Source organism: Bos mutus, chromosome 22 (genome assembly GCF_027580195.1).
Source record: "Bos mutus isolate GX-2022 chromosome 22, NWIPB_WYAK_1.1, whole genome shotgun sequence".
Taxonomy (NCBI): domain Eukaryota; kingdom Metazoa; phylum Chordata; class Mammalia; order Artiodactyla; family Bovidae; genus Bos; species Bos mutus.
In genome coordinates this window covers 52,540,173-52,561,932 of record NC_091638.1, presented here as the reverse complement: position 1 = coordinate 52,561,932, position 21,760 = coordinate 52,540,173, and the positions used below count along the sequence as shown (strand labels likewise).

Here is a 21,760-nt window from a genome sequence, read left to right as displayed (position 1 = left end):
GATGCCCACCTCAGAGAAACAACAAAGAGTAAAATAAAAGGATAGAAGGACTATGACTTGGAATTAACAACAGTAACTAATATCATATCCAGAAGTGCGACTAGGCAATTGGGTTTTCATGTCTGCCATCAACACCTATGAGAACACTGAAAAATCAAGGCTGACACTGCGTAAACACTGTAACTAGTACAGTGTAATGAAAAAAGTACTATATGACTGAGCCAAAGTTTTCTTTTCTAGGGCCTTTCGTTCAGAAGGCATGCTCTAATCCCCCTTCTTCCCCTTTATGTGTTTCCAAAACACCTGATGGAGAGGCATAACAGAGTCATCAGTTCAGTTGCTCAGTCGTGTCGACTCTCTGCACCCCATGGACTGCAGCACGCCACGCTTCCCTGTCCATCACCAACTCCCAGAACTTACTCAAACTCATGTCCACTGAGTCGGTGATGCCATCCAACCATCTCATCCTCTGTCATCCCCTTCTCCCGCCTTCAATCTCTCCCAGCATCAGGGTCTTTTCAAATGATCAGTTCTTCGCATCAGGTGGCCAAAGTACTGGAGTTCCAGCTTCAGCATCAGTCCTTCCAATGAATATTCAGGACTAATATCCTTTAGGATTGACTGGTTTGATATTCTTGCAATCCAAGGGACTCTCAAAAGTCAGTTAAGTCGGTTAAAAGTCAGAGAAGTCAGTTAAACTGGATTTGAAAACCAACTACAATACCAAGAACTGAAATAGTAATACTGTAATTACTTCAAAGACAATGAAAGGAGAACATCTATTTACCATAAAACTCTTCACACAGAAAATATTTGCAAACAATGCAACTGACAAGGAGCTAATACTCAAAACATACAAACAACTCGATTAAAGAAAGAGCCAATCAAAATATGGGCAGAAGATCTTTAATATAGATATTTTTCCTAAAAGACACGTTGATGCCTGACAGGTACATAAGAAGATGCTCAACATGGCTAATTACTAGAGAAAAGCAAATCAAAACTACAATTACCACCTCACATTGGTCAGAATGGCCATCATTAAGAAGTCTACACACAACAAATGCTGGAGAGGGTGTGGAGAAAAGGGAACCCTCCTACACTGTTTGGTGGCAATGGAAACTGGTGCCACCACTATGGCAAACAATATAGAGGTTCCTCAAAAAGCCAAAAATAGTTGTCATATGATTCAAAAATCCCACTCCTGGGCATATATCCAGACAAAACTGCAATTCAAAAGGATACAGGCACGCCTATATTCATAGAAACACTATTCACAGTAGCTAAGACATACAAATAATTTGAATGTTCATCGAAAGAAGAATGGTTAAAGAGGCTGTAGTGTGTGTGTGTGTTTATACACGCAATACGTGTATATATATATATATACACAAAATGAACTACTATTCAGCCATAAAAGAAGAAATAATGCCATTTTTAACAAAATGGATGGACCTAAAGTTATCATACTAAGTGAAGTAAGTTCTAACACAAAGCACAATACACTGTCCTACCTAAGGCAGCAGTCATAATCTCTCTCAGACCACCATCACCAGATCTCTGGGTTTCATTGGTTTGTCTTCACCAAGATCAACAGAAAAAGCCTAAAAAGTGTCTTGAGCACCAACCACTTTCATAAGCTCAATACATACAACTCAATTCCCTGACCCCCCTCTCCTAATCTAATAGTTATTTAAGACAGTCTTACCATCAATGTTAGTATGATTACAATTTTCCTCATTCACTCTATGAGGAAAACAGGATAAACAGAGTTATGACCAATCAGATCAACTCAAACATTAACTAAGCACATATGACTATGTTCCCAGATGCTACTTACTGGGATTCCTCCATTTAAAAGAGTAAGTCTCTAAAACATACTTATCATGGTCCTTGGATTTTCTAGAACTAGGACTACAAAAGGCTTCCCTGGTGGCTCAGACATTAATGAATCCACCTGCAGTGCGGTAGACCTGGGTTCAATCCCTCGGTTGGGAAGACCCCCTGGAGGAGGGCATGGCAACCCACTCCAGTATTCTTGCCTGGAGAATCCCCATGGACAGAGAAGCCTGGCGGGCTACAGTCCATGGGGCTACAAAGAGTCGGACATGACTAAGCACAGGACTACAAAATCCCTTAGGTCCGAACAACAGAACCAACATGTCTAAATCATGCAACAGAACAGATAAATGCTAAGATAGGCTCCAATGAAATGTCAGCCTTTCTTTGATGGTCTGTATGAGGAACTACCCAAAGTATCTTAAAAGTTAGAGAATTATAAAAAATACACATGCATAAAAATATATCTTTTAAAATATTCGTATGAAAAATTAGTAATAAAAATACTTAATAGGGACTGGAAAAAACACAAGCTGGAATCAAGATTGCCGGGAGAAATACCAATAATCTCAGATATGCAGATGACACCACCCTTATGGCAGAAAGTGAAGAGGAACTAAAAAGCCTCTTGATGAAAGTGAAAGTGGAGAGTGAAAAAGTTGGCTTAAAGCTCAGCATTCAGAAAATGAAGACCATGGCATTTGGTCCCATCACTTCATGGGAAATAGATGGGGAAACAGTGTCAGACTTTATTTTTTGGGGCTCCAAAATCACTGCAGATGGTGACTGCAGCCATGAAATTAAAAGACGCTTACTCCTTGGAAGGAAAGTTATGACCAACCTAGATAGCATATTCAAAAGCAGAGACATTACTTTGTCAAAAAAGGTCCATCTAGTCAAGGCTATGGTTTTTCCTGTGGTCATGTATGGATGCAAGAGGTGGACTGTGAAGAAGACTGAATGCCGAAGAATTGATGCTTTTGAACTGTGGTGTTGGAGAAGACTCTTGAGAATCCCTTGGACTGCAAGGAGATCCAACCAGTCCATTCTGAAGGAAATCAGCCCTGGGATTTCTTTGGAAGGAATGATGCTAAAGCTGAAACTCCAGTACTTTGGCCACCTCAGGCGAAGATTTGACTCATTGGAAAAGACTCTGATGCTGGGAGGGATTGGGGGCAGGAGGAGAAGGGGACGACAGAGGATGAGATGGCTGGATGGCATCACTGACTCGATGGACGTGAGTCTGGGTGAACTCCGGGAGTTGGTGATGGATAGGGAGGCCTGGCGTGCTGCGATTCATGGGGTCGCAAAGAGTCGGACACGACTGAGTGATTGAACTGAACTGAATAAGTACATGTCACAAAAGCACACAACTAACAAACTGAACAGCTAGTATGTGCATATCTGAAAAAAATTTACTATCAGAGATTCCAACTTCTGCTCCAATTTCATAACCTCTGACACTATCATTATCCTCTCCAATAATCAAGAAAAGTAGCCAAAGAAAGATGAGCCCCAAATATTTTTTGGTAGACTCACTGTCTCTCTATAATACACAAGAGTATTCTATAATTGGGGAAATACTGGTTTTATATTTAACTATCACTGTTTCAATTTACTATTTAGTTATTAACCTTAATTCTTTATACAAACTGCTGTTAATCTGCCAAGAAGACTACATACTGTAGTTTTCATAATTTAGACAACTGGTTTCCTAAATAATTATACTCTCGTACTTATTTTTTAATGGATACGGTAAACTTGAGCGAAAATAAGATACCTATTACGGTGACCCTGAGGAAAACCTCAGGAGTCCATTTTAACCTATTTCTAACCAAGTGTTTTATTGTACCTCAAAACTCATCCGTTTTCTACAGATAATCTTTAAAATTTTTAGCACAGAAGCAGTACCACAAAAAGTGTAGCTTATGTTTTAGAATTGATATAGATATGAGAATTGAGGAATTAATTGAAATATACATTTAACCAGGCAATTTTAGAAAGTCTGTGTGTTCAGCATCAGAAAAACAGACTTCTCAAGAAAGGGTTTTTGCAGTCATCTATATAACTTATGAAAAAACGTTAGCCCTACTTTACAGTCATACAAAAATTCATAAAAATTTTAAACATGACATCTTCTGCTTACTAAAGTAGAGCATGTGTAATTAACAATTAATCAACAAGAAGCGAAATATCACACAAAAGACTCAAAACACAAGTTAGTCCATGAGTCTCCAAAGAGGTAACTATGAAGCAAATAGTGGTGATTACTGTATAGCCCTCCCCAAAGAGTCTAACTGCATTTGGCAGGAAGTAGGCAGCCGGAAGAGCTACAATCAGAAACGACCACTTGCTCCAGGTTCTTATACACCCACAGCAGTGCTCTCAGTAAGCAGACCTGGTAGAAGCCTGCCAGCAGGATCAAATCCCTATCACTACCCACACCATCCTAAGGATATTTTCACTAGTGAGATGTTAAAATGGGACAGAAAAGGCATTCTAAAATAAAAACACCTAAGAACCTCAGACGAACTCTAAACCTCCATCTAAATGACCAAAGTATTTGTTCAGCTGGAAAAGACACTGAAATAATCATTAAGCTTAATTAAAAAACAACCTACCAATGTTATACATGAATTCCAAAGCTGAGGGACTCAAAACACCCAATTAACGTACAATAACCAAAAATTATACAAAATAATTGCCTCATTTGAATTCATGAAAGTACATTTACAAATATAAATCCCATTATGAAAAAAAAAACAACTTATTGAATCTTCAGTTGACTAGGTTGTTGGCTAGCTTCAAATTAACCATTTTCAAGAGACTGCTCTTAAATACCTTGAGTTGAGAAAACCAACTAATCAAAGTAGGGCAGGAATAAAAGCTACTTTAATCCATCAACACCAGACAAGACAAACAAATAAATATGGACAATAAAATAGAATTTTAAAAAAGAAAAGGAAAGAGAGAAGTGTAGGAATCAAACTCTAAACAGAATCACGAAAACACTATCATAAATTACCAGATAAACTCATCCTGTGGGAAAACATTTGGAAGGAGATACTTTCCATGCAGCTCATGTCCTAAGGCTTTTAAACTACTTAACATGATATAAAATAAAGCAACTTAACATGGCACATTCACAATATAGAGTATTCCCTATTAAAAAAGATAAGCACATCTTACACACAAATGCAAGCAGGCAGATGATGCAGTATGTATAGTAGACAAAAAGATCTGGAAAGGTATACACTGAACTGTGAGTAGTGGTCACCTCTAGGATGAGCTGGATTTGAAGAGATGGAGCCAAGAAGAGATGCTAAAGGTAGATTTTTACTTTTTCCTCTGTTAAGTATATTATCTTGCCTTTTGCAATAAGCATTTATTGTTCTAGTAATTAAGAAGCCATCTCTGGACTCTCCCGGTGGTCCAGTGGTTAAGACCCTGAACTTTCTGTGCTAGGGGAACTAAGATCCTGCCTGCATGCCTCCGGGTGCAGCCTAAATAAATAAATAAAAAGAAAAAATGAAAACAGTTCAAATCAATACCAGACATTGTTATTGTTTTCAAAATATTTATGTTTAGTACAAAGAGTTAATAGTAGTAAAGTATCTTGAATTTAAAGCCCTATCTTCAGAGATTAAAAAAAATGGCAATTAAACGCAGTATGTAACCCCAGGCCAAAAAAACAGGACACTATTGAAGTAACTGGCACACTTTAAATATGAACTATATATCAAATGTAGTATTATAAATGTTAAATTGCCTGAATTTGATCACTGCATGTTGGTTATACCTAAGAGCATTCTTGTTCTCAGGTTATACTATCAACTATTTAGGTAGGGGTTAAGGGTCATGGTGCCTGCACCTTACACTCAAATGAATGAATGAGTGAGTGAAGTCACTCAGTTGTGTCTGACTCTTTGCGATCCTGTGGACTGTAGCCCCTCAGGCTCCTCCGTCCATGGGATTCTCCAGGCAAGAATGTGGTTTAGCCCAAAATAAACAAACACAGAGTTTGACAGAAAACAAAATTCTGTAAAGCAACTATCCTTCAGTTAAAAATAGATTAAAAACAAACACAGGTATATATATATTTTATAAAGAAAGATGAAGCAAATGTGGCAAAATTTCAACAACCAGTCAATCCAGATGAAAATATGGGAGTTTACTATGCTATTCTTAGAACTTCCCTGAAAGTTTGAATTTTTTTTTCCCCCAAATAAAAGATTCTTTCCCCCTAGAGAGCGATCTCTCTCAGAAAGGAAAAGAAAGAATTCTAAGCCTGAATTTCAGTGACTATAGGTGTAAATGTTTCAGTTTCTAATATGAATCGTCTCTCAGGGTCTTACAATAGCCCTCAGTACATACGTTACAAAATAAGATACTCTACAGTATCTCACAAGAATTAACAGAAATTATGAAGCTGGTCAACTTTTTATTCTAGCATATGACTATTCTTGCTTCTCTGCAAAAACTGACAATGCTCACAGAACAACACTAAACATCAGGGTTAAGAAAGATTATCATCAATATCTGTTAAACAGTAAATCACAATGCATTACAATTTAAAGGGGAATTTGTTCTTCAGTTGCTAAGTCACGCCCAACTCTTTCTGACTGACTCCAGCACACCAGGCTTCCCTGTCCTTCACCATCTCCCAGAGTTTGCTCAAATTCATGTCCATTGTATCAGTGATGCTCTCTAACCATCTCATCCTCTGCCGCCCTCTTATCTTTTGCCTGCAATCTTTCCCAGCATCAGGGTCTTTTCCAATGAGTCAGCTCTTATAGATTAAATCAATTAGTCACTACAGTGAAAAGTGGCAGAAAAGATTTGCAACACCAAAGTTCCACTAAAACTAGAAAGGGACAACTGATAGGTATGTCTTGGCAGTTTGAACATTTCTTAGGGAAACACAGCAACTGCTCATCAACAGTTACTCGATACCCTTTTAGAGATATAATCTGTCAGTAGGAAGACTCGTTGGCCGGAAATCTAGATGAAGCAAGAGCAAAAATAGGGACATGAAATCTGGAGAAATATACTCTATCCTGAGCTTCCCAGGTGGCTCAGTGGTAAAATATCTGTATGCCAATGCAGGAACCATGGGTTTGATCCCTCAGCTGGGAAGATCCCCTGTAGTAGGAAATGGCAACCCACTCCAGTATTCTTGCCTGAACAATTCCATGGACAGTCCATAGGGTCGCAAAGAGTCAGACACAACTGAGCACACACACACATACTCTATCCTAAGCAAGAGAATAGCTCCATCAGGCTTACTGTGAAGTGAAGTGAAGTTGCTCAGTCGTGTCTGACTCTTTGCGACCCTGTGGACTGTAGCCTACCAGGCTCCTCTGTCCATGGGATTCTCCAGGCAAGAGTACTGGAGTGGGTTGCCATTTCCTTCTCCAGGGGATCTTCCCGACCCAGGGATCGAACCCGGGTCTCCCACATTGGAGGCAGATGCTTTAACCTCTGAGCCAAAGTCACTGTCAGGCTTACTGTGATCACCAGGAAACCCTCCAAGCAGTAGTTTGGCCTCCCATATACCTCAGTAGCCGAAAGACTATACCTTGGCCTGAAGAACATACCTCAATCACTATAAAGCTATTTTTCTCTTATAAAATAACAAAAACTGAATTATGGACTGGCTGCAAAGCTCCTAAAGGTCCAGACTCTATGTGGAATCTTTCAGTTGGCTTCCTATGGCATCTCTAACCCCACCATAACTTAGGTGAATTATGAGAATGTTATAAGAACATGACTATCGCCACTGCTTTATATTTAATTTGAACATGCTAAAGTATTTTTGCCAGCTAATAAACTTTATTTTTGCCAAATTCACCATGCTTTTCATATCACAGTGCCTCATAAAGTACTGTTCTTTCTAGCTGAATCTTTTTAGCCAATACTAATAAAAGTTTAAAGCAATCTTCCTCCAATTAAAAATAAGCAGATTTTTCAAAAAACTTAACACTGTCCTATTTCTTAAATCCTCATAAAACCCTCTGCAGAAAATACTGTTATGATTCTTACTTTACCTACAAGGACACCAAGGCATTACAAAATTTGCCCAGGTTCATACAGCGATTAAGAGGTGAGATTCTAAACCAAGAGTTAGGATACAGAGTCCAATGGTTTAACATGTTTTGTGCCTTGGACCTTTCTGGGGTCAGGTGAAGCCTGCAAATTCCTTTTCAGCTTAATATTTTTAAATATGTGAAATAAACAAAGGGCACCAATTACCTTTGGGACAAAAACCCCAAATGTATGATACAGCACTGTATATGCTTCTCAACAATCTAGTGGTGGATCTCCAATCTACTGAAATTTCTATGTAATGATGAACGCAGATAATGAAGTATTTACAATAATCAAAACATAAAAAACCTGTGATTTGTACTAGCAGTAAAATCACAGGTACTATATTACAGGCCAATAAAATCACAGGTTAATACTACTATAGTTTTCTGTTTACATTAGTAATTAAAAGAAATGCTAACTTCTAGTTAGAGGTTAGTGAGGACATAATTTCCCCCCTAAGTTTATGGATGGTATCCATGTTAACACTGCCTTCTATATCAATCCTCTTAGCATTGCAGTTAAGAAAAAGAAATTTAAGAACGCAAAGTAGTTGTCTGAGGAAGTTTTACAAATAGCTGAGGAAAGGAGACAAGCAAAAAGCAAAGGAAAGGGAAAGATACACCCAACTGAATGCAGAGTTGCAGAGAATAGCAAGAAAAGAAGACCTTCAATGAACAACGCAAAGACATAAAGGAAAACAACAGAATAGGAAAGACTAGAGATCAAGAAAATTTGGAGATATCAAGTGAACATTTCATGCAAGAATGGGCATGATAAAGGACATAAATGGTAAGGACCTAACAAAGGCAGAAAAGAGTAAGAAGAGATGGCAAGAATACACAGAAGAACTATACAAAAAAGGTCTTAATGACTAGGATAACCATGGTGGTGTGGTCACTCACCTAGGGCCAGACATTCTAGAGTGTGAAGTCAAGTGGGCCTTAGGAAGTATTTCTACAAAGACAGTGGAGGCAATGGAATTCCAGCTGAGCTACTTACAAATCCTAAAAGACGATGCAGTTGAAGTGCTGCACTCAACATGTCAGCAAATTCAGAAAACTCAGCAGTGGCCACAGAATTGGAAGAGGTCAGTTTTTATTCCAATCCCAAAGAAGGGCGGTGCCAAAAAATGTTAAACTACCAGACAATTGTGCTCATTTCACATGCTAGTAAGGCTAAGCTACAACAATACGTAAACCAAGAACTCCCAGATGTACAAGCTGGGTTCAGAAAAGAAAAAGGAACCAGAGAACAAACTGCCAACATTTGCTGATCACAGAGAAAGCAAGGGAATTATAGAAAAACATATGCTTCATTGACTACACTAAAGCTTTTGACTGTGTGGATCACAACAAACTGGAAAATTCTTAAAGAGATAGGAATACGAGACCATCTTACCTGCGTCTTGAGAAACCTGTATGCAGGTCAAGAAGCAACAATTAGAACCGGACATTGAACAGCAGACTGATTCAAAATTAGGAAAGGAGTACGTCAAGACTGTACATTGTCACCCTGCTTGTTTAACTTACATGCAGAGTACATCATGCAAAATGCCAGGGTGGATGAATCATAAACTGGAATCAAGATTGCAGTCTGGGAGAAATATCAACAATCTCAGTTATGCAGATGATACCACTTTAATTGCAAAAAGTGAAGAGGAACTAAAAAGCCTCTTGTTGAGGGTGAAAGAGGAGATTGAAAAAGCTGGCTTGAAACTCAGCATTCAAAAAACTAAGATCACGGCATCCAGTCCTATCACTTCATAGCAAGTAGAAGGGGGGAAAGTAGAAGCAGTGATTTTCCTGGGCTCCAAAACGTGTAGTTAAAGCTATGGTTTTTCCAGTATTCATGTACAGATGTGAGAGTTGGACCATAAAAAAGGCTGAGCGCTGAAGAATTGATGCTTTAGAATTATGGCTCTAGAGAAGACTCTTTGGAGTCCCTAGGACTGCAAGATCAAACCAGTCAATGTGAAATAAAATCAACCCTGAATATTCACTGGAAAGACTGATGCTGAAGCTCCAATACTATGGCCACCTGACGCGAACAGCCAACTCACTGGAATAAACCCTGATACTGGGGAAACTGAAGGCAAAAGGAGAAGAATGCAGCAGAGGATGAGATGGTTAGATCATCAAAAACTCAACGGACATGAAATGGAGCAAATTCCAGGAGACTGTTAAAGGATAGGGAAGGCTGGCCTGCTGCAGTCCATGGTGTTGCAAAGAATCAGACACAATTTAGCAACTGAACAACAACAGTAATCTCGTGTCCTTTTCTCTGTCCACACTGGATCCCTTGGTGCTCTCATCCAGTCTTGTGGCTTTGAATACTACCTAAGTGGCTGACTACAAAGTTTATCTCTAGTCCAGACCCTTCTCCTAAAGTCCACACCTGAATGTCAATTCAACCAGAATATCTAAAAGGCATCTCAAACTTACCACTTCTAAAACTGAACTCTATTCCCCAAACGTGCTCTTCTCACAGTCACCCCTATTCTAGTTGATGGCAACCCCATCTTCTCACTGCTCAGACCCAAACTCTTGGAATCATCCTTGACTCCTCTCTCACATGCTACATCTGATCTATCAACAATTCACATTGGTATGGTCTTCAAAATATATCCAGAATTCAACCATTTTTCACTATCTCCTGTTACCACCTTGATAGAAGTCATGAGCATCTCTCTCAACTTCCAGCTTCCTTATAATTATATGTATCTCCCTGCTTCTACTGTTTGTTCCTCTCTGCAAACTTCAGTGATCATTTGGAAGCTGAAAGCAGACCGTGTCACTCCTTGGTTGAAAACTCCAGGCAAAGAACTTATAAACGCTCTACAAAGCCCTGTGAAATCTGTACCCCATCCTAACATAATGTATTAATACTATTACTTTTTTGTTCATTCCATTCTAGCCATACTGAGCAGAACTCTCTAGGTCTGCCTCAGTGTCTTGGAACAAACTATTCCCTCTAACTTCCTCCCTTTTAAGTCTGCCTAAACATTACTCTCAAGAAGGCTCACCCAATGCACCTCATTTTATATTTCAACATCTACCCCAGAAATTTTGGATTCCCCTTATTGTGCTCCACTTTCCAAAGTAATAACCTTTGAACATTCTATACTATGTATTATCACCCCTCACTAGGAAGGGTGCAAACACAAGCAAAATTGTTTTGTACGTCGCTCACCCCAGCATGCCTATGTTTGGCACAAAGTAAATATGCATACAATCAAAGGACAGCAATCTCTGTAAAGGATTTGCCTGTGTCTCATTAGAAGAACTCCTTGACGTCTCCAGCTGGATTTTTAATTTGCAGTGTCAACACCTGGCCCTGGGTCTGCTCAACAGCAGACACCTAATGCACAGATACTCAGGTGATTAGTCACTTTCACCTGAAACATAATCCTAGATGCCTGAGGAAAAGCTAGGTCTTACAGCTGTGTCTCATTAAATAGTTGGTAGGAGACAAACAGAACATCAAGTTCCAACTGTTACTTCAATCAAACTGAATTTAAGTTTCATGATTCATTTCTTCATGTGTCTAGGAAATATTTCAAACCAGCTACAGTCTGAAAAGGGCCCTTGGTCATTCCTCCCCCCAGCCATTGGCACCACCTCTCTAGCCCACCTAATCTTTTCATGCTTAACATCCTACCTCTTAAGCGTTCCTTGATGACCCCAGCTAGAAGCACTTACATGTGTCACACTCTGTGTCAAGTGCTTTTCATCTATTATTCTCATTTGGTTCTCCCAAAAGTCCTATGAGGTTGCTTCCATTACAACACCTATTTCAAAGATAAGAAAAACTCAAACTTAGAGAGATGAAGTCACTTGTTCAAGGTTCAACGAATGTTCAAACCCAGGTATGCCTGGCTCTGAAATCCAAGTTCTTTAACCACTATACCACTTTTCTCTCTCCAGGGTTATACACCCTAACTAGCTTATACAAACTACTTCATGGGATTTGCTGTCACTTCTTGTTGTTCAGTTGTTTCTGCATCTGTTAAAGCAGGTGATATCATTCAGGATGCTTCCTACCAAGACCCCTCCCAGTTCTTACAGTATTACAAAATAAAACGTTTTATAATTCTCTACATACTCCTTGTAGATTAATACACACACACACACCACACACACATTTTAGCACTTAGTCACTACAGAAATTAGAAATCTCCACTGTTAGGAAGCAGGACAGATAGAAAAGCAATAAAAATTAAAAAACTCCAAGACCTTATATAAAAAAATATAACACTTCTGATTCCTCCCCACATTCCTCCCCATGTCCATCAAAGATGCACTTGAGTCCATTATTCCATATAATATGAAAAGCTGTATTTTCTTTCAAGAAGTTTAAGAATGTGATCCTTAAGGCTTCTGTACTTCACCAAACAACCTGGTAAAAAAACTGAAAAGCAAGCACTTAAGACCATTCAGGAACTAGCATGTTATTTTGGACAGGACAAGTGCTCAATGAGCAGTTATTGGATCATGATACAGAATTTTCCTTTTTGTGAGGTTTTCCAAGTCTCAAACCAAGAGCCTGTAAAGAGTCATAGCAGAACTAAGCTGAAATGTGTCAAGAGAGCAAATATCTTGGAAGCATTCCGGTCATAAAAGTGAATTTCATTTGATATCTCTATCAACTGTTTAGGTTTGAAATATGCCATACATTTGTAGGTCCAGACTTGAGCCAACACCAGCAAATGCAGTTTAAGTTTCAAAACAATAGTCTTGGGAGGACGTGGGAAAGAAGTGAATCCAGGCTCTGGAGTGGAAGCTCTCAAGAAACCAGATACAGTAGTTGATACGGCCCTCAACAGCAAAGTAAAAATGTCCCAGGCTTAAAATATACTATTGGTTTCTAGATATTTCCGTTTTCAAGACCACTGTCTTCTTTAGAGACTCCTCAAGCGATTCCTGCTTCTTAACAAAGTCTTCACAAGGAGTAGAAAGTCATCTATTCACGGCAAGAGGTTGCTGTTACCGAGGAAGTTGTGTGTCCGAAAGTGTGCAAATCTCATAATCTGGTAGAGAATGTATACCCCTCCGGAGGCTTTCATTTTCGGGCGGAAAAACAAACCCGGTGTCACCTCCACATTGGGGCCACTCAAACCTCGCCACCATTACAAAACCGAAGTGCCAAAGGTGCAGAATGTGAAGCCGGAAGCACTACCACGCCAGGATCAAGTTCCAGGAGAAGAGGGAAAAAAAAAAAAAAAATCAAAACCGAGAGTGCAGCGCGGGCCCCTCGGCCGCCCTGGGCCGAACGACGCACGTAGGCCCTTCCGGTCAGAGCCGCCGTCGCCGGGAGGCCGGGCGACGGGCCGGGCTTCCACCTGAGCCCGGGGATTCGCGGCCTACTCTTGCCGGTGCCCCCTCGCCGAGTCTGGCACCGGCTGCTTCTCCAACTCGGTCCCTTTCGTAGGTAGCGCAGCCCAAGTGGGCCACGAGGATCCGGGGGAGGCCGCCGATCCTAGGGCGGGCCGGATCGGTACAGACGCGGCGGCGGTCGCGGCCGCGCCGCCCCTCCCCCACCGGCCCGGCCCAACCGCCGCGGCGACGCGAGCAGCGGCGCCAACGCCGGGCCCAACCACCGGCCCGCGGCGGCCCGGACAAGGGGCCTGTGGCGGCGGCGCGGGCCCGCTCTGCACGCCGCCCGCGCGAGTTCACCGCGGGCCCGTTACTCCCCGCGCCATCCGCCAGGACGCGCCGCCCTCGGCTCGGGCTGAGATGGCCGAGGGCAGCGGGAGGCCGCGGAGCTGATACTTACTCAGGGGTTGGGTGCTCGGGGTCGTAGAAATCCCCCATCTTTGGAGGCGGCTGCGGCGGCAGCTGCTGCTTCATCGGGAGCCGCTGGAGACCGCGACTCGAGCCCCCTCCCCGCGGCAGGGCGACGCGAGGGAGGGGAGGGGAGGAGGCCGCTGGTCCGACCGCGGCGGCGGCAGGGGCGGCCCGCGTCGCTGGCCCGCTCGCTCCCTCCCTCCGGCGCCCGCCCGCCGCTCTCTCCCCCACACACTCACACGGGGAGCGACGCTTACCCCGCCCGCCCCTTAGCCGCACAGGCCCAGCCCCTTAAAGGGACACGCACCCGCCGCGCCTCCGCCGCCAGTCGGCGCGCCGGCAGCTGCCGGTAGTCCTCTGAGAGGAGCGGCGTGGGAGCAGCTGTGCGAAGCCCGCCGACCCGGCCCGACTTCGCCTGCGACTTCCCGGAACAATAAGCCCCGGGCCCTAGCGCTGTCGGCCTAGCTCGGGGCCGAAAGCTGCTGCGCCGCGACCCCTCCCTCGGGCTTGCTGTGGCGGCTGGGGCGCTGAGGTGTGACACGGCGCGCCTCGGGGTTGTTTGCGGGCGAACAGCCGAGCCCGCCCAGACACTACGAGCCTTCCTGCCCCGCCGCCCTCGAAGACCTGCCCTCCCGGAGCGCCGGAGTCCTCAGCGGCGCCGAGGGCCCCTCCCCTGGGCTTGCGGGCTCTGAGGTAAGGCGGGCGCCTCTTTTCCCTAGTCTCTCGCCCCTCTCTCCTTTATTCCTCTTCGCCTTCTCTTCCTCTCGCCTCTTCATCTCGTCCCGTCGACAAGCACGGAAGTAGAGCTAGGCCGGGGATTCGCGCTGAAGCCGAGCTCTGGGGACGCCCCTTCCTCCTTCCCGCCCCCGCCGGGTCGGCCGGGCTCAGTCTGCCCACCGCCCGGCTACGTCCCGCCACCTCTACCCTCCACCCCAACATCTGGGAGCGGTGGCTCCCGTGTTCTGCGTGGTTCTTACGACCTTGGAGGAAATGTCCTTTAAGAAAAGGTTATGAATCGCTTTCCTGCCCTAATGACGTAGTAAGATTAAGTAGGATAACTTGAAAGGGCTGTGGGTTTTATTTTTGGAAGGATAAAGAGTGTATAAAGCCATTAGCTAAAGGCTAAGGGGGTGGGGAGGGTTTCATAAGATCTGATTTTTTTGTAGTTTTATTTTTTCCACTGTAATTTTGAACCGGATTTTACTAGCAAGCAACTGGATGGAGGTATGTGTTAGGAACTGAATGTGTACTCCATCCCCTAAATTTATATGTGAAATTCTATCCCCCAAGATGTGGGGCTTTCGGAAGGTGTTTAGGACAGGACTGTGGAGCCTGCATGAATGAGATTAGTGGCCTTATAAAAAGCCCTTGAGAGAAGGAAATGGCAACCCATTCCAGTATTCTTGCTTAGAGAATCCCATGGACAGAGGATCCTGGCAGGCTACAGTCCGTGGGGTCGCAAAGAGTCCGACACAACTGAGTGACTGAGCACACACAGATTTTTTGCAATAGCCTTGCAGAGTTTCTGTCTTTTGCCTCTTTCTTCATGATCCTATTGCTCATGGCTTCCCTGGTGGCTCAGATGGTAAAGAATCTGCCTGCAATGAGCGAGGCCTGGGTTCAGTCCCTGGGTCTGGAAGATCCTCTGGAGAAGAGAATGGCAACCCACTCCCGTATTCTTACCTGGAGAATCCCATGGACAGAGGAATCTGGTGGGCTACAGCCCATGGGGTGGCAAAGAGTCGGACACGACTGAGCAACTTGCACTTCACTCAAAAGCCCATTGAGCCCTCTCCTGTTAGTTCTGAGGATATAAGGAGAAAACTCAGTCTGCAACCCAGAAGGTGGCCCTTGTCAGAACTCAGTTATACTGGCAGCTCAATCTCCAACTTTCAACCTCCAAAACTGTCTGAGAAGTGAGTTTCTGTAGTTGATAGCTACCCACTCTATGGTATTCCATTTTAGCAACCAAAGTATATGAGAGTATAAAGCCTCTCCTAGCTCTTTTTTATATCCTATATAAAAGGATATAAAATCTTATATATCCTACACACACATATTTATATGTTAGTGTCTATTAGTGCTTTATCATCATTGTTTCTCACTTGAGGATTATTTTGGTTTTTTGTTGGCTTTTCAGCATATCCAGACCCCATCTGACTCCCTTGGTTCAAGTCTCTCATGGCCACTTCTTTACAAACTATGAATATTGACTAATTTTTCTGCTTTTTCTCATTGTAAGATGAGAATATTAATGTGTACAGGACCTCACTGTTGCGAGGATACAATGAGATAATGTCTATAAAGCTTTAAACTTTCAATAAATGTCAGCACTTACCAGAGTGCAATGATTAAGAGCTACCTAGCACTGTATACCCGCCCTGCCACTTTCTAGCTGTGTGACATGAGGCATGGTTACTTTTCATGCTTGCAGTGCCTTATCCGTAAAATAGAGGTATTATCTACTGCACAGAGTGTTGTGATTATTAAAATTGTATAAAACGTGCTTGCACAATGCCTCTCCCCGAGTAAAGTTATCTTTTAGGCTTTGAAAGAATAAATTGGAGCCCTATGCCTTGGGTACCACATAGGCTATTGGGAGCCACTTCACATTGGACAGACCGGAAAGGACTATGATAAATATAGGTGAAGGTGGCTGAAATAATGTTAAGTGTGAGGTGACAAAGACCTAAACTGAGATAAATGAGAAAAAAGCAGTCAGTTACAGGTCTCCTGTTTCCTAAATAACAAAACAGATAGCTCTCTTGCAGGAGGTACCAGTTGATATCTCTAATACCTAGTCTTAGGATAGCATTAGTCTGGTTAGAAACCAAAGCAATAAGCATGCTGACCTGTGGGGTTCAGTGGGAAATACTAAGTCCCAAACATAAATAAATGAACCAAGTTTTTACAGGCAAGATTGAATACTATTAAATGCCCTCATCTATGACTGTACTAGGAGTTCTCTGTACAACTATTTTAAATTCAAAGAGAATGTGTTCACAAAATGTATACTTAGGCCTGGCCTCTTGATCAAAGCTGTGGAATAATTTGGTCTATAACTGACCATCTCCCAGTTTCTTGTTTAAGACTGCCTACAAATAAGTTTGAAGGAAAAATGTCAAAAGTTTTAAAATGAAATATTATTATAAGAGGCATTCCATAAAATCCTTCATAATTGTTCCTGCCATTACTGCGCCTGTAGGCCCAGAGCACTCCATCTCAGGGAACCCAAACGAAGCCAGTAGTGACCCTGAAACAAAGTTGACTCAGGCATTTCTTGCCTTAGGGGAGGTGGAAGGCCAAAGATCAGACATTGCCCTCAGTTATGCTCTTGGTACCTAGATGGGAAAAGAAAAATCATTTTTTAAGGTGGCTGCTACTAAGTCACTTCAGTCGTGTCCGACTCTGTGTGACCCCACAGACGGCAGCCCACCAGGCTCCCCCGTCCCTGGGATTCAGAGTATCAATTGCTTGCTTGAGCACATTTTCCAGAACTACTATGTGTAAACATAATTTTTGAAGTAATGTGTTGACAAGGCGGTTCTTAGGACTGGTACAACTCAGAAACAATAAGTAAGATCAAGACAGCCAGCTATTCTGAGGTACCACTGGGTGGTTCCTCTTTTCAGTGTGCCAGGCCAAAGCTCTGCTGCTTCAAATGAGAACCTGGCTAAGGCTCTGAGAGAGAGAGAAAAGGTTGTTTCCCCCTCAAAGTAGCTGGAGCTGAGTGAGGAAGCTGCCCCTACCTATTTAACCTCGTCTCCTACCATCCCATTCTGCCTTCAACAAATCCTACCCCCACCTGAGTGAGGATTCTCAGAAGACTTCCTCGAGAAATGCCAACTTGGGAAGGACATACAAGAACTAGGCCTTCAGTCCTACGGCTCCCCAGAGTTCCTGTCTTTGTCAAGAGGGAACAAGGTTGGCAGTGGCAACAAATCCAGTGTGGGCAGTGTGAGCCAGGGCAATGTGGGAAACCCTGTCTCTACCCATGTGCTCCCACAAATATCTTCACATTGGCAAAATTAGGCCCATTCTTAATGGCCATAGCCCGTGGTTAATAATGGTCCGCTGGTGTATAAAAGGTTGAATTTAATATCAGAGAGGCAGTTTGGGAGTATACATGAATGATATACAAGACTGGGTTATATCAAGATCAAATGTTTGAAAGTTGAGACTTGCCAATACAAGGTTTATGAAGATCACAGCAGTTTGTAAGACACCTAATTACTTTCCTTGATTATTTATTACCTTGAATCTATTCCTTAGTGTTAATGATCCTATCATCAGTTTGTTTTTTTCTAGTCCAGTGTACTTTTAAATAGAGGAATTGTGTTACATATTCCAGAAATGTATTTTTCCAGAAATGTATTTTTCATTATTTGTAATGAAAAAACAAAACTGGCTGTTACTGTAGTTGCACATTAACCATAACATCATGACTACAAACAAGTACATCCTAACATTAAAATAGAAACATGATTTGGTTATCAATGAGCTGTTATATGGGCTTCCCTGGTGGCTCAAAGGGTAAAGAATCTGCCTGCAGTGCAGGAGACCCGGCTTCAATCCTTGGTTTGGGAAGATCCCCTGGAGAAGGGAATGGCTACCTACTCCAGTATTCTTGCCTAGAGAGTTCTATGGACAGAGGAGCCTGGCAGGCTACAGTCCATGGGGTCCCTAAGAGTCAGATAGGACTAAGTGACTAACACATTCACTTTCAAGCTGTTATATAGGGTTTCCCAGGTGGTGCCAGTAGTAAAGAACCTGTGTGCCAATGCAGGAGGCGTAAGAGACTAAGGTTCAGTCCCTCGGTCGGGAAGATCCCCTGGAGGAGGGCATGGCAATCCACTCCAATGTTCTTGCCTGGAGAATCCCATGGACAGAGAGGAGCCTGGCGGGTTACAGTCCATAAGGTCACAAAGAGTTGGACACAACTGAAGTGACTTAGCACACACCATTTAATAAAAACTGTGTGTGTGTGTGTGTGTATCTTTTGATTCAGCAAATTCTGTTTCTGAAATTCTACTTCATAGACTATTCATACCAAAGAATATTGTCATTAAAAAGAAAGAATTTTCACTGTACTAGATGTTCTGGAGGAGTTTTTATGAGGTTTGGGGATTTTTTGAATGGGAAAAGCAAGATTTTTAGACATATATAAATATACATATATACATGCATATATTTATTTGATTTTGTGAGGATGATGAAAGATATGAACAAATATATGCCATTTAGTCAAGTTGTTTTGAGAGTTGAAGGAGGGAATGAGAAAAAAATAAGGAAAAATTACTACTACCATACCCTGATAAATATATATTGATCTATAGATGTTTGTATATATTTAGAGCGCCTTTAAGAAATTAGGAGAAAAAAGTGTGTATCTACTGGCTTAAAGGGGTGTTAACTTTAAAAAGTAAGTATTTGGAGTCTATGTCTATTAAACCAAGATATGCATGAAAGTGAAAGTGGCTCAGTTGTGTCCAACTCTTTGCGACCCCATGAACTGTATGGCATGGAATTCTCCAGGCCAGAATACTGGAGTGGGTAGCCTTTCGCTTCTCCAGGGGATCTTCCCAATCCAGCAATCGAACCCAATCTCCCGCTTTGCAGGCAGATTCTTTATCAGCTGAGCCACAAGGGAAGCCCAAGATGTGCATACTAATATATTAATAAGTGCTTGTGTAAGTATATCCAAACAATGAGAAGGGTGCAGAATGATACAGATGAGTTTGTTAATATTACCAGTGTTTTGTATGTGAGGTATGAGAGAAAGAAAGAAATCAAAGATGAATCCTAAATTTTTACCTCAACACCTAGATAACTGGTGAAGACTTGAGACCAGGAGAAAGAGGTTGGAATTAATAATTATGCTTTCAATGTATTAAGGCAGGAAATGCTGATAAACATTCAGATGGAGATATCAAGTGAGCAGTTCAAAATACCCATCAGGAATTTAGAGGATTCCTCATAAGAAAATAGAAATTTTGGGGTCCTCAGTATACAAGTGATATTTAAAGCTATAGGACTGCACAAGATTTCCTAGGGAAAAAGTACAACTAAAGAAGAAAAGCAGATAAAAGGACAGTACTCAGGATTGAGCATTTGAGACTTAGCCTTTACAAGTTATAAAGAACAGTAAGCCAGCAAAGGGACACAGGTGAAATTAATAACAAACAGGAGAGTGTGGCCACATAGAGGCCATGAAAAGAAAGCTTCTAAATGAATTAACAAATTAAGAAGCAATATTGCTTTTTGCTCTCAGCTACTTTGCACATTTATCCTTGTATCGGTTCTCAATTGTCAGGCCTAGTGGGAAGCCAGAAATCTGTACTTCTATCCAACAAGAACAAGGCACCACTCCCCTCTGGGGTATCATAGAAGGTGAAATGGGAAACCTGAAATTTCACCCCCACTGGCACTTAGGACATGACACTCTATTCCATCTGGCCTAGTGTCAGAGAGGTCATTCTAAAATAGAAGGTTTACAAAAGATCCAGAGTCTCATAATGCTCTGACAGTCCAGGATGCCATTTTAAAAAAATCATTCATCAGGAGAATTACAAACTGAATGACAAAATACAATTTTGAAAGATGCTGACACCAGAAAGAGAAAGACGCATAACATATCACTTACATGTAGAATCTAAAATATGGCACAAATGAACCTATCTATAAATCAGAGTCAGAGTCCCAGAAGAAGAGAAGAAAGAAAGGTCAAAAGTATTCAAAGAAACAATGGCTGAAGACTTACAAATTTGTCAAAGTAGATACACCTACAGATTCAAGAAGCTGAACATATCCAAAACAGAATAGACCCAAAGAAATCTATACCCAGGTACATCCAATTTAAACTTCTGAAAACTAAAAAAAGAAAAAATCTTGAAAACTGAAAGAGCAATAACACCTACAGGAAACATTTTTTGGATGGCAGATTTCTCATCAGCACCATGGTGGTCAGAAGGAAGTAGCACATTATCCAGTTTCTGAAAGAAAACTGTTAGGCTTCCCTGGTGATCCAGTGGCTAAGGCTTGGCAATCCCAATGCAGGGCGCCTGGCTTCGATCCCTGTTCAGGTAGCTAGATACCACATAGGCAAATAAAGGTCCTGTATGCCATAACTAAGACCTGGTGCGACCAAAATAAATAACAACAATAATAAACCTATGGGAAAAGAAAAACCCTGCCAATTCCAGATTCTACATATGGGAAGATTATCCTTCAGGAATGAAAGAAAACTTAGAAAAGCTAAGAATTTGTCACCACTGAACCTACTATAAAAATTTCTGGAAAATGTTCTTCAAATATAAAGGAAATAATGAAAGATGGAAGTTTAAGCTATAAGGAAAAAGGAAAGCACAATAGAACAAAATATTACTAAATACAATATACTTCCTTTTCTATATTATGTTTGACGGTTGAAACAAAAATATATCTCTCTATAATATCTGATTTGGTTTGCAGTGACTATAGAAGAAATATTTAAGACAGTTATAAATAGGGGAGGCTAAAGGGACTTAAAGGGAGCTACGGTTTCTATACTTAATTTGAACTGGTAAAATATTAAAACCAATAGACTGTTAAGTAATTTAAATATTTAGAGTAAATACCCCCAGAAAAATCTGTGCAAGAGATACACTCAAAACATTATAGAACACTTCCCTGGCGGTCCAGTGGTTAAGGGTCCACCTGCCAGTGCAGCAAACTTGGGTTCAACTGCTGGTCCGGAAGATTCCACATGCATAGAGCGCTTAGCCCATGTGCCACAACTACTGACCATGCGCTGTAGAACCCGCGAGCCACAGCAATGTACTCGGATCCATATCTCACACTATAAACAAAAATTAACTCTAGAGGAGTCATAGGCCTAAATGTCAATCCTCACATTATAAAACTTCGAAAAACAGGAGAAACCTTTTGTGACCTTGACTTAGGCAATAAAAGCTCAGTCCATAAAACAACAAATTGACAAAATGGACTTTACCAAAGTTAAAAATTCCTGCTTCTTAAAAGACAATGTTAGGAAAATGAAAACACAAAGC

The 21,760-nt window shown here is 41.8% G+C and overlaps 1 protein-coding gene and 1 long non-coding RNA gene across 4 annotated transcripts in view; one reads left to right on the top strand and one right to left on the bottom strand.

Moving 5' to 3' along the window:
- Window positions 1–415: 415 nt before the first annotated feature.
- Window positions 416–13,909, bottom strand: LOC138984752 (uncharacterized). The gene is made up of 2 exons (XR_011462042.1): window positions 13,702–13,909; window positions 416–11,716 (listed from the first exon to the last, which is right to left on the bottom strand). It is a non-coding gene; the product is annotated as an uncharacterized lncRNA (long non-coding RNA).
- A 160-nt stretch (window positions 13,910–14,069) lies between these two features.
- The window catches only part of KLHL18 (kelch like family member 18), a 122,838-nt gene continuing 115,147 nt past the window's right edge, over window positions 14,070–21,760 (top strand). For all 3 annotated transcript variants that reach the window (XR_011462041.1, XR_011462040.1, XR_011462039.1), the window contains exon 1: window positions 14,070–14,405. The gene's annotated coding sequence lies outside the window, so the exon portion shown is untranslated. The remainder of the gene's footprint in view (window positions 14,406–21,760) is intronic.